The 16,549-nt window shown below is 31.5% G+C and overlaps 1 protein-coding gene and 1 long non-coding RNA gene across 6 annotated transcripts in view; one reads left to right on the top strand and one right to left on the bottom strand.

The window, feature by feature from the left end:
• LOC141453090 (uncharacterized oxidoreductase YbbO) overlaps positions 1-16,549 on the top strand; it is a 134,885-nt gene that overhangs the window by 4,295 nt on the left and 114,041 nt on the right. The window lies entirely within an intron of this gene.
• On the bottom strand, positions 1,226-5,600 carry LOC141453092 (uncharacterized). Of its 5 annotated transcripts, XR_012457779.1 has the most exons (9): positions 5,406-5,573; positions 5,228-5,318; positions 4,831-5,045; positions 4,547-4,747; positions 4,280-4,471; positions 3,067-3,189; positions 2,863-2,990; positions 2,612-2,746; positions 1,227-2,542 (listed from the first exon to the last, which is right to left on the bottom strand). It is a non-coding gene; the product is annotated as an uncharacterized lncRNA (long non-coding RNA). The 5 variants fall into 5 exon arrangements; XR_012457778.1 differs by having other exon boundaries at positions 1,228-2,542; positions 2,612-2,990; positions 5,396-5,570; XR_012457777.1 differs by having other exon boundaries at positions 1,229-2,542; positions 2,612-2,990; positions 5,470-5,600.

The following is a 16,549-nucleotide window of genomic DNA, read 5'->3' as shown; positions in this document are numbered from 1 at the left end:
ACTTTTGACAGAACTCTCGCAGTTTTTGCAACACACTATAGTTGGGATTTAATATATCCTTTTTACTATAAATTTTACAGTTTAGATGTTAAATAAGTTTGCAGTTAATTTTAGTAACCTTATTCGTCTCAAGAAATAGTTGAGAGCTGCGATAACTCTTTGATTTATTTCACTAATAAATTACCAATAATTTTTAATGATATTATCAAAAAGATGGCTGCGACAAATTATTGCATTTTTATTTCTTTACTTTTGGTAAAAATTAATTTATTATTTACTGATTTAAGCTAACATTCATTTAAAAAAAATATATTATTCAAAAATACACTTTAGTTCATATATTGTAATTTGGCGATTATGATAATTTGTTTTGTTTATACTTTCTCTTATCGTCTTCAAACAGGAAGTATTGCAATCATTCTGATTTCTCAATTAAACGAGCCTCTAGTGTTCAATAATCAGAAACAAAATATTGTTAAATATACAGGGTGATCCATTTAAAACGCACCAATCGCTAATAACTTTTTAGGAAAGCGGAATTTCGAAAAAACCCACGAAGTAAACTATATGTTTATTTTGGTCTAGTTTTCAAATTTTTCACCCCCAATGCTGTATCTTTATTTATGGCGGAGTTACGGCCAAAAACCCAATTAAGGTTTTATAAGGACCACTGCTTTTGTCAATGACTGTGAAAACTACATAAAAAATTGTGAAAAATGACGTTGACCCCGTTTCAAGAAGTCTTGCATACTAGGTACATTTAAATGATGTGATGATTGCTTTTATTTGATGATAAAACAAATTTATCCTGATTCACCCACAACCATTACATTACACTTCATATTTTAAAATCTTCAGTTATTATTTTTTTTGTTCTTTGCGTCACAAATAACATTTTTTGCAGCCAGAGGACCTCCCAAAACGAGTATTTCTGGTGGAAAATTAATATTGAAAACCGTTCACGAATAGATAAAATTGTATCTTTGATCTTAAATATCTCGACTAATATTAGAGATATCGAAACGGGGTTAACGCCATTTTTCACAGTTTCTTATTTAGTTTTCATAATCATTGTCAAAACCAGTGGTCCTTATGAAATCCCAATCGGGTTTTTGGCCGTAACTCCGCCAAAAATAAAGATACAGCATCGGGGGTGAAAAATTTGGAAACTAGACCAAAATAAACATATAGTTTACTTCGTGAGTTTTTTCGAAATTCCGCTTTCCTAAAAAGTTATTAGCTATTGGTGCGTTTTAAATGGATCACCCTGTATATTATATTTAGATTACGTAGTATTTAGCATACCTGCGGCTGAGAATTGTTCTTTGGCGAACTTGAGAAAGGAAACGCAAAATAAATAAAACAAAATTTGCTAAATGTTCACTAAAAACATTATTTTCTGAATGATTTTCGGGAATATTGAGTTGCGGTTTTTTTACTATTATCTATAAATTCAAAAAACAAATTTTGTTACTTCATACCAACGTTTCGCTAAATATATTAGCTTCTCCAGGGTCTGTACAAAAGGAATATTACACTAATTAAAACTGTCTGGTAGGGGACAGTTGTATAAGGGTTGATCGTCGAAAAATGCACGAAAAAGCGTAACGTTAAAATACACCCAACTTTGACAATTTTTTTCTCTTTTTCTATAAAAGATAAAATTCCCAAATTTTCTTTAAAATATAGGGCAAATCCTCCTTTATGACTGTAATTTTTCTGGCAAAACCTAGATTTAATAGATTACGAGAAAAAAAGTTGCTGAAAATGAGCACAAACGGTATTTTCAAAAATATAGATATTAATTCAGGAATATAAAAAATATACAGAAATTTTAAATTTATATTAGTGTAATATTCCTTTAGTACAGACCCTGGAGAAGGTAATATATTTACCGAAACGTAGGTATGAAGTAACAAGATTTGTTTTTGAATTTATGGCCGCACCTCAATATTCCTCAAAATCATCAATCAAAAACGGTCGAAAACCGAAACCATCATTATTTTTCTTACTGAAAATCACAAAACGTTTATCTTCGTAAAAAAATTAAGTTTCAAAAATTCTTGACATATTCAAATGTTATACGTAAATTTCTTCGACTATAACTGGAATAAAATTTGCAGTAAGAGATTGCTTTGTTCACTAAATACTGCAATTTGACCAATGTAGAAATCAATGATGTAATTCTCATTATAATACGATAAGAATGAATTTTTCTTGGCATTTTGATTGAATCTTGATAGAAACCATGAACTATTCTCTAACTTTCTCTGGAACGAATACAACTGACACACAAAAAAAAGAGTATAGGAATCAGCTTTTATTTAGGCCAGCTGACTAGATAGTACGTGAAGGTAGTAAAGTGCAAAACAATTAAGTCAGCGCTGAAAACACAGTCGAAACTCTTAAATAGCCAATTTCCGTTGAATGGACAACTTTCTATTTGACGCTTCTAACTTCCTTTTGTATTATTTTAATGGTTTCACATTTTTGGAAAAGAGACTTCAAGAGAGGAAGAATTTCGGCAGAACATTCATTTTACCTGAAATATATTTTTATTATTTTAATTTCTGTAATGAAGAACAGCGCGAAAGGGTCAAGTTTACTTTACCATTTTGAAATCGCTGAGTCTGAAAAATGGTTCCCAGTGTTTCTTAGATGGAAAACAGAACATCTCTGGTAGCTCAAACGTTATATTCCTTTTGGATCATCTCATGAGACAAATCAGGAAGCAGTTGTCAAAATCCTGTAACAAAGTAGCACTTTTCTGAATGAATTAATTTCTTTTTTCATAGTTTATACCGAAAATATGATTAATAAATTATGTATTCATAGATTTGATTCTTCTTTTAACTCTTTTACTAGAAAATTCTGCTCATGTACTGGTTTTAGGCTTCGTTCTTCAAAATTATTTCATTGTAGTTTGTAAGGAGAAGGCCGAGTAAATATTGATAACTGTTTTTTTATCCCCCTGACAGTTTTTTACATTCCTGAAAATTTTACAAGTTGTTACAGAGATTTTAACCTTGATTTCTAATTTAAAGAAAAAAAAAACTAGAAACTTACTGGTCAGTAACCTTTGGTAAAGTTAATGTTTTCTTTCAACTTAAAATAGTAGGAGTTCATGAATACATTTTGCTAAAGTAAATAATGTTCCATTGTTCCAAGTGGACAGCTGTTTGCTTTAGGCTGTAAATTTTTATTTTATTTTTAGCATTCCTTAAACCAGTCACTTTATTTTAGTAAACAGGCTCAAACACTGCTATTTGTGTTCACGTTTCAAAACCATTAGTTTGGACACAAGATAAATATAACTTATTTTCTTGATTTTAATGTCAGTTCGGATAGAAAATTCAGGATATATAGAGCTACTAAGTCTGGGATGATTTTGGTTTACACATTTGGTGATTTAGTTCTTAAACACGTATTGGTATAGGTTCCTTGGAAGATAACTTGGATGTAAACTACTAGTTGTTTTGCATTATGATTTTGTAAAATCTTTTTTTATTTATTTATTTTGCGACTGTAATTAATTACAATAAGCAAAAGAGATGGGAGATAATGATAGCGCAAATGCACGTATGTATATGCATATACCTACATACACGCCAAGGGCGTGAGTGCAGTGAACGACGACCAACCAGGGATGGAAGCCGTTAGTTCGCCACGTTGGGAAGCTTACGCAGCAACCATCCTAGGAGGTCGGTGTTCTGTGTGAAGATGGTCGCGTGGCCACCATCGTTTTAGTCTGCGCTGTGGATTTGAAGGAAGTGTTGTAGTAGACATTTTGTAGATCAGAGGGTGTAGATTTGAGTGGAGCTCTATGTACCGAGATTGGGCTATTTCTAGAGACGAGAGGAATATTTAGATCAGAGTGTATTTTGTGATTGGAGACGTAGAAGGGAGCGTTAACTATTGTTCTTAGAATTTGAGACTGTAAGGTTTGAAGTCGGTTGATTTTCCGATTTTTTGGCATTTCCGTAGAGTTGTATTCCGTACGTCCATATTGGGGCAATTAGAGCGGTATATAGTTTTCTCTTGTTTGTCAGGGTCAGTTTTGATCGTTTGTCGAGTAGTCTTTTCAACATTTTGTTCCTGAGATTGAGGTCAATTCGTTTGAGTCTCGTGTGGGAGGTTCCATGTTAGACGTTTGTCAAGATGTAGTCCGAGATAAACACTATTTGTCTTCTTAATTACTTCTAAAACTTCTTCATCGTCTCCTCTGGAAGTGCAGAAAGGTTACTAAAGAAATGCTGGCTATTGCCAATGAAATATTTACCAATAATTGCAGTTAGAGAATCGTTACGGTTTTTAACAAGGGTTTATATAAATAATATACACGATATATCTCTTCATCAGTACTTTTGGTCGTAAAAAACCACCTTGTTTAATTCTGCCGGAAAGTGCAGTTCTTTCTTCTCATAGAATCGCAACTGTGGCACACAGAAACCTCCAATTCTCTCTCGTATACCTAGAAAAATATTTTTTCTAAAAAAAAAGTAAAATTTAGTAAAGCGAAACCTAAACCAAAACCCATTTCTTTCACCCTCCGCTGCGTCGAACCTCCTCCAATTCATTTCTCTTTAATCCACCAATCTCGCCCACTACCTGGGGCTTTCAACTACAAAAGATCAACTTGGAATACTCGCACAAGTCTTATATGGACTGAACTCATCAGACTTTTACCACTTTTGGAAAAGACTAGTTGATAACAGATCCAGTCTCTCCCAATTTTAAATACCTATCTCTGGAATTACGGAATAGAATTATTGTTAATTTTAGCGATACAAGCAACAAGTGAAAGAAAGCTTCGTGTCACCCTATACTCACTTGGTTGTGTGAAAAAAGATCTTTCTTTGAGGATTCTCGCTGGGAAATTAGCACATCATTTCCAAAAACAGTTTAACTAGAAATTTTCTTTAATTTCCTTGTTTTTTCCTGTAGAATTATCACCCAAACTTATCTTCTCATTCAATCACTGGCTAATTAATTCGTTCTCGGACGGTTCTGGAGTACTTTAGATTTTCCACTAAAATTCTATTTCCCTGCAAGGATTCACCTTTAAATAACTTCTTTGTTAAAAATAGATTTTAAAAATATTCATAATTTAGAAGATAGACGATTGAATTTATCTACATTTTACAATTAGTAAAGTTACACTTGACTAGCCACAACTAATTTCGAAACTATGTAAATAAAATGAAAGGATATTCTGTAATATTTATACCTATTACGATAAGTAAAAATAGCATAGATTCCTTCAGCCAACAATGTGTGATTAACAAAGATCTAATTTCAAAACAATATCTTTTTCAAGGCTACAATAAAAAATAATAATTGTCATTAGTTACTCGGCAATAGTTCACATAATATAAATTTTACGCAATTATTATACCTGATCTTACATTAAGAAAAACTTGATACCGTTGTGAAAAAAGAAAAGCTAAGTAGAAAATAAATTTTACTTACTTGTCCTGAAAAACTGATATTAATAAAATTTGTAATACTGTTTTTCCACCACAAATACTTGAACACAAAAAAATATAACCTTAAAGCTATGTACGTTTATTGTGAGGTTTTAAGTAGATTTATGGGAGTAATTTTTTGCACTTTTTGGTTTTTTGTTTCTTTATTTTTTATCTGCATAAAAGAATTTTTGTTTCTTATTCAGCATTTGAAAAATAGCATGAAATTGATGCATCTCATGTTCTCTATTTTACGATGGAGAACGAATCTAACACTGGGCTGGGCCTCCGCATAAAAATTGATATTGTATAAAGTACAAGCCGTTGTTAACGCTTTAAATGTTTTCTTATCCAGTAATTAAAATGCAGAATAATTATGGTGAAGTGGTGAATTATAGTGGTTAAAATGTTAACACCTAATTTACTTTAACTAAATTTATTTCCTTTACTTTTTTTTAAAGAAATTACATTCTTCTTCAACGTGAGAATTAAATAAAATATGTTCCCAAGTAATATTACTTCATCATGATTTCGTTTTCTATTTCCTTCCAGGCCAATCTTTTACGCCTTTTCTATTCTCTCAACTTAAACTTGTCAGAATATCGGGTACCTGTTGTCCAAGAAAAGCAAAGTAATGACTAAATTACATTATTTTTGAAATTAAGCACAACTTATTGACAGTTTAACAAATTACTGTTCCCATTAAAGGATAAACTAACTAATTAATTGAATAAAAGAAATCATTAATTACGTTACCCCTGTCAAAACACACCCAATCTTTTTTTAAAAAACTAATAATTTTGTAATTGTATTTTGTAATATTGTCCCTAATAATTTATTAGCTGTTATTTCGAATGTTTTTTAAATTTAAATTCTTACTCTTTGTCTCAATTATATTGAAATTTTTGATTGATTTATTACTTAAACAAAACTGGTTATTTTAAATTGAATTATTTAAAAGGCTGTAAAAACAGTCTGGGACTTTTGCGAACTACAATTCTCAAGGTTTTGCACTCATGATATTTACTAAAATTCCAAAGATTTGATTTAGATTTAATTCTTATTATTGGGAGTTTCGTAAAATCCTGTATTCCACTGAAATGTAACTTTGCAGAGAATTCTATCGTAACACCTCGCTGAATAATATCCTTAAAAGAGTTATTTCAGTGACAGTGAGAAAGAAAATCCAACAGTAATTTCCGAAATCGTTTCTCTTCTTTGATTAGTTTATGGGTATTGGGATGAGGTTCACTGATTCTTTGATCGGAACAGCCTGTCTGAGAAAGAGCCTTGAGCTGTTATTCCCCTTTATAAGTGAGCATTGCTGTTTTATTTAGAGATAATATCAGGAACTGTAGCGTAGTACTGGGGGTCTGCATAATACAGAATATAATATGGATATAGTCGATATACTAAGTTGAATTTTTCTCATGTTAGGTCATTCAAACGCCAAAACTTTGTATCCGAATATTGGGTTTTCTTCAGTCTCGAACTGCATGAAATTTTGCCCAATAGTAGAAACCATCTATCACTAAATTTTCTTATCCACTATACTTTACTGAGTTGTAAGCTTTAGTAACTTTGACCCAAGACCCGTAAGTATTTTTTTTTTGGGTCATAGCTCGCCCTATAATTTCAGCCCAATATCTATCTTGTAAAGTTCTCATATACACTATACTTTTCTGAGTTATAAGATATAGTTTCTATGAGTACAAATCCGTAAGTAGTGAAGATATTAAGAGTTGAAAATTTTTTGGGTCATAGCTCGCTCTGTAATTTCACTCCAATATGTATCTCCCATTGTAAAGAAGATATTAGTATTAAATTTTGTATCCTATTTTGCTTTCTACAATTGTGAAGTATATGAAATTTTACGCAATTGTAGACACCATCTATCTCTATATTTGGGAATAACATCAATAATTCCAGTGTTATAGTATTGGATTGACAATGGGTTCCATCTTATAGTATTACTAAATTTTAAAAAGAGTTTTTTGAACTGATATTGTAAAAATAATTTCAATTTACCTAGATAATATTGCGGTTTTTGGATTATTTTTTAAAATGGAAATAGGTCATCTCAATAGACTCGTTTAATGCAACAATACAGCGGTACTTTTTCTCCATTATGTATCTTGAACGAATCTGCAAAGCTTAAAATCATAGTTATATTTTAGTAAAAAAAATCTTGAATACGAGAGACCAGCGTGTTTATTGATACTGATTACATTAATGTGCGTGACTAAATTGCTATTAGATTCGAAAGGTTCCCAGCATTGTTTTTACATCGAATTATGCAATGTTCAATGTTAATAAAATAGTGAATGAAAAGTGTATGCGAGTTATTCACTTAGGCAACTACAACATGTAGTTTATTCAATTTTATCCAAGGATATTCAAATCACTAATCAGTAATTTAACTCATTTTGTGTGAAATGTTTGGTGAGCAAAATTGTATTTATCGGCGAGTGAACTTCACTGTTGACACTAAATGTTTTACTCTGAGAACTATGCTGTATTTATTCTAACATTTTAAAGAATTTAAGGAGGTACTTTTAAGAATTTTGAGATTGACTTTGAAAAGAAAGGAAGTGGAACTGGTGAGCTTCATATATCCAAGATTGTCTTCTTCAATGTCCTTAGAAAATCTCTGTCAAATTTTTCCGATAATGGAAAGCTTTTAAGCATTAATCCCGATTGGGGTATCCAGGCAGGATAATTTTGGGTTTAACACGAACAGTTCTCAGTCCTCAGATCAGATAATTAACTGGGCCACTGTGAGTTAGGAGAGATATCTTAAGAATAGGACTACACAGAAAACCTCTAGAGTTAAAGATATAGAAACAGAAATCAGACTCATGACGGATTGTTTGGGTCTCGATATGATTTTTGGTTTTGAATCTTAGATCAGAACTCTTTGATTTGTGCATGCTTCACAGTACATCTTCACAAGTTTAGTAAAGTGCATTATTTGATAAATTAAGGAATAAGTTTGATCCTTTACATGAAAGATATTGATCACTTAAAATATGTGGCAGGAGGTTTCCAATTATATTTTGGTAATTAAACGCAACTCTCCCAAAATTACCAAATAATTATTAAGCCTTCTTGTTTGTAACAGATGTAAAATTAATTTCTAGCCATTTTGTGTATGCTTGAGAAATATGCTTGGGATGGAGGGTTATTTAGCATGCTTGAGAACATCTAAAGCTCTTAACATTTGATTTTTCTTAGAAAAATCACTCGGAAAACGACTTATTTCCCTATATTAAGCAAAAATACTGGCTTTACTGCCTTGGCAATATTTTTAGTAGAAAGGAGATGAAAAAAATACATAAAAATGACCTATCGCGTGCTCTTCTTTCTCTTTGATAACAAGTTATAAAAATTGAAATATGATTAATAAATACCAGATTTTGAAATGGTCTAGCACCTTTAATTTTGCAGATATCGAATTGCGGTTTCCAGTTTCTTTCATAACTTTTTATACTCTTTAAAACCGTGAATATGAAAATGGGGGTCAACTGCAAACCCTCACTTTTGGTCGCGCGTCAGCCGCGTATGCGGGCAGGAATCTAAAATCAAGTCACATATTCTGAAACTAGAGGTGACGGGCAACAAATTTTTCCTCTACCATTTTTTGTTCAGACTAACCGTTTAAGCATGAAATGCATTTGAGCCGTCTAAAATGAACACCCTGTATATTTCTGGTATAGATAGATCATTCTGGACTTTCTCATCTTCTCAGTATCTTATCTCCCAATAAGCCATTTTTTTTATGTTTTAACATAACTTCACCAGGCCAGCTAAAGAAAAGCTGTAATAAATGACTATTAATATAGGAAATAAATGTAATAAATAACAGCCTGTAACGCTGTTCTAAGTTCTTTACGCTATTCGCTGCCTAATTACATTAAGTCCAAGCGTAATTACCATTTCCACAGACATTTTCTTTTCCCTCTGAGCTTTTGTTCGTCAGACGATGACGTGATGGCTCAAGAGAAGTTTTCTAAAAAACCTTTAAATGAACGGTTATCTTTTAAAAGTAAGTACAAACTTCTAAAGTAGCGTTTTAATCTTTAAATTAACTTTTGCTTTTGAAATTAACTTAGTTAACACTTAACACAGTGTATTTTCATCGGCTGTATTAGAAACTTTTTCAATCTCCTGCCGTAGTAGTGTAGAATCACCAGATAATTCTGTTTTACTACTCTTAATACTCGTACAAAACAAAGATTTAAAGTCTGTGTTCGCAAATCTGATTTGGTTCATGATTTACTGTTTTCTTAAACTTTTTATTGTGTTTCCTCTGTAACATATAATTTGGAGTACAATAGACTGATGATGGGCCTCAAGAAAGCTTGAAACGTTTCTCGTACGAACAAATAAAGCAGGAGAATGTTCAAAGTGTTGTTAACTTAGTTAATTTCGATGCCATTTAAACTTTAAAACATTACTATGAAGTTTGAACTTACTTTTAAAAGATAACTGTCAACAGACTTTGAATTTAACTAATTGGAGTCATCAGATTTTTTTTTTTCCTAATCTTTTTTGATTGTCTCCCTTTAATATAAATATGATATAAACATTTTCTTAAAGACTGATGTTGGGCTTTTAAAAAGGTTCCGAATCGTTTCTCCTTTAAGCGATGTAAGATTGATTCTGAAATAGCTTCAAATGTACTTCGTGAATGAAGCCAATCTTTAACAAACCACGCACAATTTTAACAGTAGACTGAAGCAAGTAAATATTTGCTTGCAAATAAAAGGCTGGAGCTTTTGCATCAATCCACTTTAATTAGTTCTTCCTCAATTAGGTTTTTTTTTTTTAAAGAAATACAATGTAAACAATAGGATTTCCTTTATCTATTGTTGTCCGGTTGTAGAAAAAGAGGCTCTGGCTAGTGAAATTGTTAAAAACTTCGCTTTAACTTATGTAACAATGGTAATGTCTTAAAGTTGCAAACAGAGTGCTAAGCATTAAATACTGGAAATATTGTTCACAATGTGTGTTTTTGTAAAACTTTTTCTAGAAAAATTCATTAAGAGACTTTAGAAGGAGGGAATGAGTTAGTTGGCTTCTCTTTAAAGATTTCGGCATAATTATCATCTATTTAACATAAATAAGAATATTTAATGGTATAATCGAAAATCCCGCAAGGGGTCGCTGTTGCATGCAGCTTCCTTGGGTGTTGCAATCCCACGGGTTCCTAGCACAGTACTCCATGCACTTTCACTTAGTACAATAGGGACACAATACACTAACACTACATTCACGTCAAACAAGCATACCAAGGCACATATAGTATACACCTTCTCTTGGAGATGTGTTCAACAAAGGGAGTAAACCCTTTAAATCTAAGATCCATTATTATATCAGCGAATTGGGCGTTTGGCCTACAATTCTACTCTGCAAAACCTTAAATACTTCCCGAAACCTCAATTGGAGTACAGATGAAGCTAGTGCCCTTCATGGGGCTAACGCCAAGAAAGAAGGAAAAGAAGAACAGCTGTTGGGAGAGGAAATGTAATTCTCGCCTCCAAAAGTACCATTTCAGGGTTCAAACCCTGATACAATATTCCGAATTGGTAGAATATCAGTCTACCAGAAGTATATACCTTGGATTCAACGTATTTCATCTAATGAACATCATTTTATTAAAGCGAAGATTTACAATATTCAAGTCGAACTGTACTTTGTTTAGTACAAATTGTAAGTGTCAAAAAGATCTAATTACGTAAGTTGAGGTGGTAGAAATATTGTTTATTCGACCAGATTTTGTCTTAGTTTAAAACAGACGAAAATCCGATTGATTAATGTTCCCTCTCGCATAAGGTTTCTTACGCTGCTGCTGATTGGTTTACCGTTCGTCGGATTATCCACTTAGAAATTCTATTCCAATAAATTGCATTGTATTATATTGCATTATATTTAACATGGCTTCTTTAGAGTGTTTAATTTTTTACTTTCTTGAATCAGTTGTGTACATATTGCAGAAAATTGCCCAAACATCATTTTACAAGATCGAAGGGTTTTTCTAGTAGAAGAGAAGTGTGATTGTCCTGTTGACACCATTAACTTTTGCGTTTATTTGTGTTATAATCAGCGCGTTGAAGCTATAAGTAAAACTATGATAGTAGTAGCAAACGAGTGGAGAAGTTACCCAGTGATAATACTCCAAAACATTAGACTATTTAGTCACTTTCTTCACTTGAGAGGAGATCACGAGACCACTGTCTTTCAAGACGTCTTGTCCGGGTTATCAGGAAGAGTTCTTGAAGAAAGATTTTGAGCTAGAGGATTTTTATGAAATTGTAGATTGAAATGGAGTTTCCTATATCGTGTTTTGGGCGATTTGGGTGGTAAAAGGAATGTTAAGGTGTCAGGTTGGAGACATAAAATGGAGCGTTTACAATAGTTCGAAGTATTTTAGATTGAGAAGGGACTGAATCGTTTGGAGATTTGGTGCGTTTGGTTGAACCACACAGCTCAATGGGTTACAAAATAGAAGTATAAATCAGTCTTTTGTTGTCCAGAGAGAGTTTTGATCTAAAAGTCTTTTCATTTTAAAGATGAAAATCTATAAATTATGCCACATTTTGGTACCAAACATTAATGTCGACCAATATTTAACGTAAAAAATCCCTTAACTCGGTAGTACTACTTTATCGAAAGAGTTTTCCAAATTTCGTCAACCTTTTCTTGTCTAGAGACAGTCTAATCTAATTTAAAAGATCTATCGTCTTTTAAGTAATCGATAGCGTCTGTTTAGTTCTGTTCTTCTTAAGTCTAGTGTGGGGGGTTGACCATTAACTTAGAGTGAAAGTTCCCAAGGGTTTGAAAAATCACAGTCACATCCTGCGGGTAAAAAATCTCATTAAATTTAATTAAAACTTTCAACTTTTTAAAGTTAAAATTATCTTAATGGCCCATATTTGATTGGCCACCCTTCATAAACGATAATTAAGAGAATTAATTACTTAATTTTGCAAGAGCTGGGTGAGTTTTAGTGTGCAAATTAACTAACGATGTGAGAATTTGATTGGTGCAGGACTGTAGTAAAAGTTAAAACAAAATATTTTATGAATTCTAAGCAATGCGTAATGAATGTTAAAGTTATTGAACTTACCATTACTTACCAAACAAAAAGCTGGGGACATAATCTCCAACATTGAGTTGGAAATCATTTCGCTCTGATTACGTATTTTGCTACTGCCGATAGGAAGTCTTTATCACAAAGAAGGAAGTCGCCAATTTTAATCTTTCTTTTGGTCTTTAGTAAAACAAAACACAACCAAAATTGATGGATATAATTACTTTTTTTCTTGTATGCATCCTTTAAAGCACGTATTAAATGTACTTTTAGAAGTGAATGTTACTAGATTACAGTTAAGATTAGAATACCAAAGTTAATTAAAGGCTAGACTTTACCGAGGAATTTGCTTGACTAAAAATTACTGAAAATGGCCGATCAGATTTGATGTATAGTGCGGTGGTATAGTTTTACACAAGTTTGAACATTTTTAGTTTTTATTCCTTTCACTTTTATTTTTAAATACATTTTTTAAAAAAAAGTTGAACTTTACTTTGTTTATCATATTTCACGATTTTTGCAAAATTAGCTTATACTTTTGTTGCCGAGACCTCGGTCTAGGCAAATCGTTATTAAACAGTATTTCTTAAATACGAAATATTGTTACTTTGTTTTTGTTTTAAGCAAAGTTTTCTCCATAAGTACTTTTTCTTATAATCTAAAAGTCCATTTAGTAATATTTGAAATCCATAACAAAACACACAAATTCAGAGGAACCCTAAAAACGTGTATTTTCCTGTTAAAAGTCAAAATCCAAAAATCCACAAGTTTATAGTACTTCCACTTCCGAGTTTTTTTTGCTTACAGGAAGTAAAGAAATCTAGCAAGAACACTCACACGACTTTTGTCTCACCACAGTTTACTTAATCAACTTTCCTTGAAACTAACAGCATGTAATAAAAAGATACCTGACTTTAATATTTATTATCCATGTTCGCTGCAAAAGTATGTAACGTTTTCGAAACAATCACAAAAACTGCGGGAAAAACTTTCTTTTAAGTAAATTTGGCACTTTCAGATGGCTGAACTTTTGTAATCTCAAAAACTTGAATATTTAGGGTGAAAAAACAGTTTAGAACAATCACTGTAGTTCCTGTTACTTAGTATAGTAAGAGAGAGTGCGTAATAAAGTAATAATTCTCAGACAGTAAGTTTACGTACTTCTTGTTTTCGGCAAAGATCGAATTCAAATTTCAAACCTCTATATCTCTCTACATACTGTTCCGATTTTAATGAATTCTTTACTGAATTGTACAGAAAAGTCTTCTCTATAAATGACATAAACCGCAATGTTCTGACGATAATAATTGTTAAGATATAGAAGGTTAAATTTTAGTGGTTTTGTAAATCGTTCAAACTTCAAACCTCTATATCGCTCTTCGTACTCTTCCGATTTTAATGAATTCTTTACTGAATTGTACAGAAAAGTCTTCTCTATAAATGACATAAACTGCAATGTTGTGACGATAATAATTGTTAAGATATAGAAGGTTAAATTTTAGTGGTTTTGTAAATCGTTCAAACTTCAAACCTCTATATCGCTCTTCGTACTCTTCCGATTTTAATGAATTCTTTACTGAATTGTACAGAAAAGTCTTCTCTATAAATGACATAAACTGCAATGTTGTGACGATAATAATTGTTAAGATATAGAAGGTTAAATTTTAGTGGTTTTGTAAATCGTTCAAACTTCAAACCTCTATATCGCTCTTCGTACTCTTCCGATTTTAATGAATTCTTTACTGAATTGTACAGAAAAGTCTTCTCTATAAATGACATAAACTGCAATGTTGTGACGATAATAATTGTTAAGATATAGAAGGTTAAATTTTAGTGGTTTTGTAAATCGTTCAAACTTCAAACCTCTATATCGCTCTTCGTACTCTTCCGATTTTAATGAATTCTTTACTGAATTGTACAGAAAAGTCTTCTCTATAAATGACATAAACCGCAATGTTCTGACGATAATAATTGTTAAGATATAGAAGGTTAAATTTTAGTGGTTTTGTAAATCGTTCAAACTTCAAACCTCTATATCGCTCTTCGTACTCTTCCGATTTTAATGAATTCTTTACTGAATTGTACAGAAAAGTATTCTCTATAAATGACATAAACTGCAATGTTGTGACGATAATAATTGTTAAGATATAGAAGGTTAAATTTTAGTGGTTTTGTAAATCGTTCAAACTTCAAACCTCTATATCGCTCTTCGTACTCTTCCGATTTTAATGAATTCTTTACTGAATTGTACAGAAAAGTCTTCTCTATAAATGACATAAACTGCAATGTTGTGACGATAATAATTGTTAAGATATAGAAGGTTAAATTTTAGTGGTTTTGTAAATCGTTCAAACTTCAAACCTCTATATCGCTCTTCGTACTCTTCCGATTTTAATGAATTCTTTACTGAATTGTACAGAAAAGTCTTCTCTATAAATGACATAAACTGCAATGTTGTGACGATAATAATTGTTAAGATATAGAAGGTTAAATTTTAGTGGTTTTGTAAATCGTTCAAACTTCAAACCTCTATATCGCTCTTCGTACTCTTCCGATTTTAATGAATTCTTTACTGAATTGTACAGAAAAGTCTTCTCTATAAATGACATAAACTGCAATGTTGTGACGATAATAATTGTTAAGATATAGAAGGTTAAATTTTAGTGGTTTTGTAAATCGTTCAAACTTCAAACCTCTATATCGCTCTTCGTACTGTTCCGATTTTAATGAATTCTTTACTGAATTGTACAGAAAAGTCTTCTCTATAAATGACATAAACCGCAATGTTCTGACGATAATAATTGTTAAGATATAGAAGGTTAAATTTTAGTGGTTTTGTAAATCGTTCAAACTTCAAACCTCTATATCACTCTTCATACTCTTCCGATTTTAATGAATTCTTTACTGAATTGTACAGAAAAGTCTTCTCTATAAATGACATAAACCGCAATGTTCTGACGATAATAATTGTTAAGATATAGAAGGTTAAATTTTAGTGGTTTTGTAAATCGTTCAAACTTCAAACCTCTATATCACTCTTCGTACTCTTCCGATTTTAATGAATTCTTTACTGAATTGTACAGAAAAGTCTTCTCTATAAATGACATAAACCGCAATGTTCTGACGATAATAATTGTTAAGATATAGAAGGTTAAATTTTAGTGGTTTTGTAAATCGTTCAAACTTCAAACCTCTATATCACTCTTCGTACTCTTCCGATTTTAATGAATTCTTTACTGAATTGTACAGAAAAGTCTTCTCTATAAATGACATAAACCGCAATGTTCTGACGATAATAATTGTTAAGATATAGAAGGTTAAATTTTAGTGGTTTTGTAAATCGTTCAAACTTCAAACCTCTATATCACTCTTCGTACTCTTCCGATTTTAATGAATTCTTTACTGAATTGTACAGAAAAGTCTTCTCTATAAATGACATAAACCGCAATGTTCTGACGATAATAATTGTTAAGATATAGAAGGTTAAATTTTAGTGGTTTTGTAAATCGTTCAAACTTCAAACCTCTATATCACTCTTCGTACTCTTCCGATTTTAATGAATTCTTTACTGAATTGTACAGAAAAGTCTTCTCTATAAATGACATAAACCGCAATGTTCTGACGATAATAATTGTTAAGATATAGAAGGTTAAATTTTAGTGGTTTTGTAAATCGTTCAAACTTCAAACCTCTATATCACTCTTCGTACTCTTCCGATTTTAATGAATTCTTTACTGAATTGTACAGAAAAGTCTTCTCTATAAATGACATAAACCGCAATGTTCTGACGATAATAATTGTTAAGATATAGAAGGTTAAATTTTAGTGGTTTTGTAAATCGTTCAAAATTCAAACCTCTATATCGCTCTTCGTACTCTTCCGATTTTAATGAATTCTTTACTGAATTGTACAGAAAAGTCTTCTCTATAAATGACATAAACTGCAATGTTGTGACGATAATAATTGTTAAGATATAGAAGGTTAAATTTTA

The sequence above is a fragment of the Rhodnius prolixus genome, unplaced genomic scaffold, assembly GCF_049639745.1.
Source record: "Rhodnius prolixus isolate KJV_2025 unplaced genomic scaffold, Rpr scaffold_3, whole genome shotgun sequence".
Lineage (NCBI taxonomy): Eukaryota > Metazoa > Arthropoda > Insecta > Hemiptera > Reduviidae > Rhodnius > Rhodnius prolixus.
The sequence above is the reverse complement of the archived record's forward strand: the minus strand, read 5'-3'. Positions and strand labels throughout refer to the sequence as shown.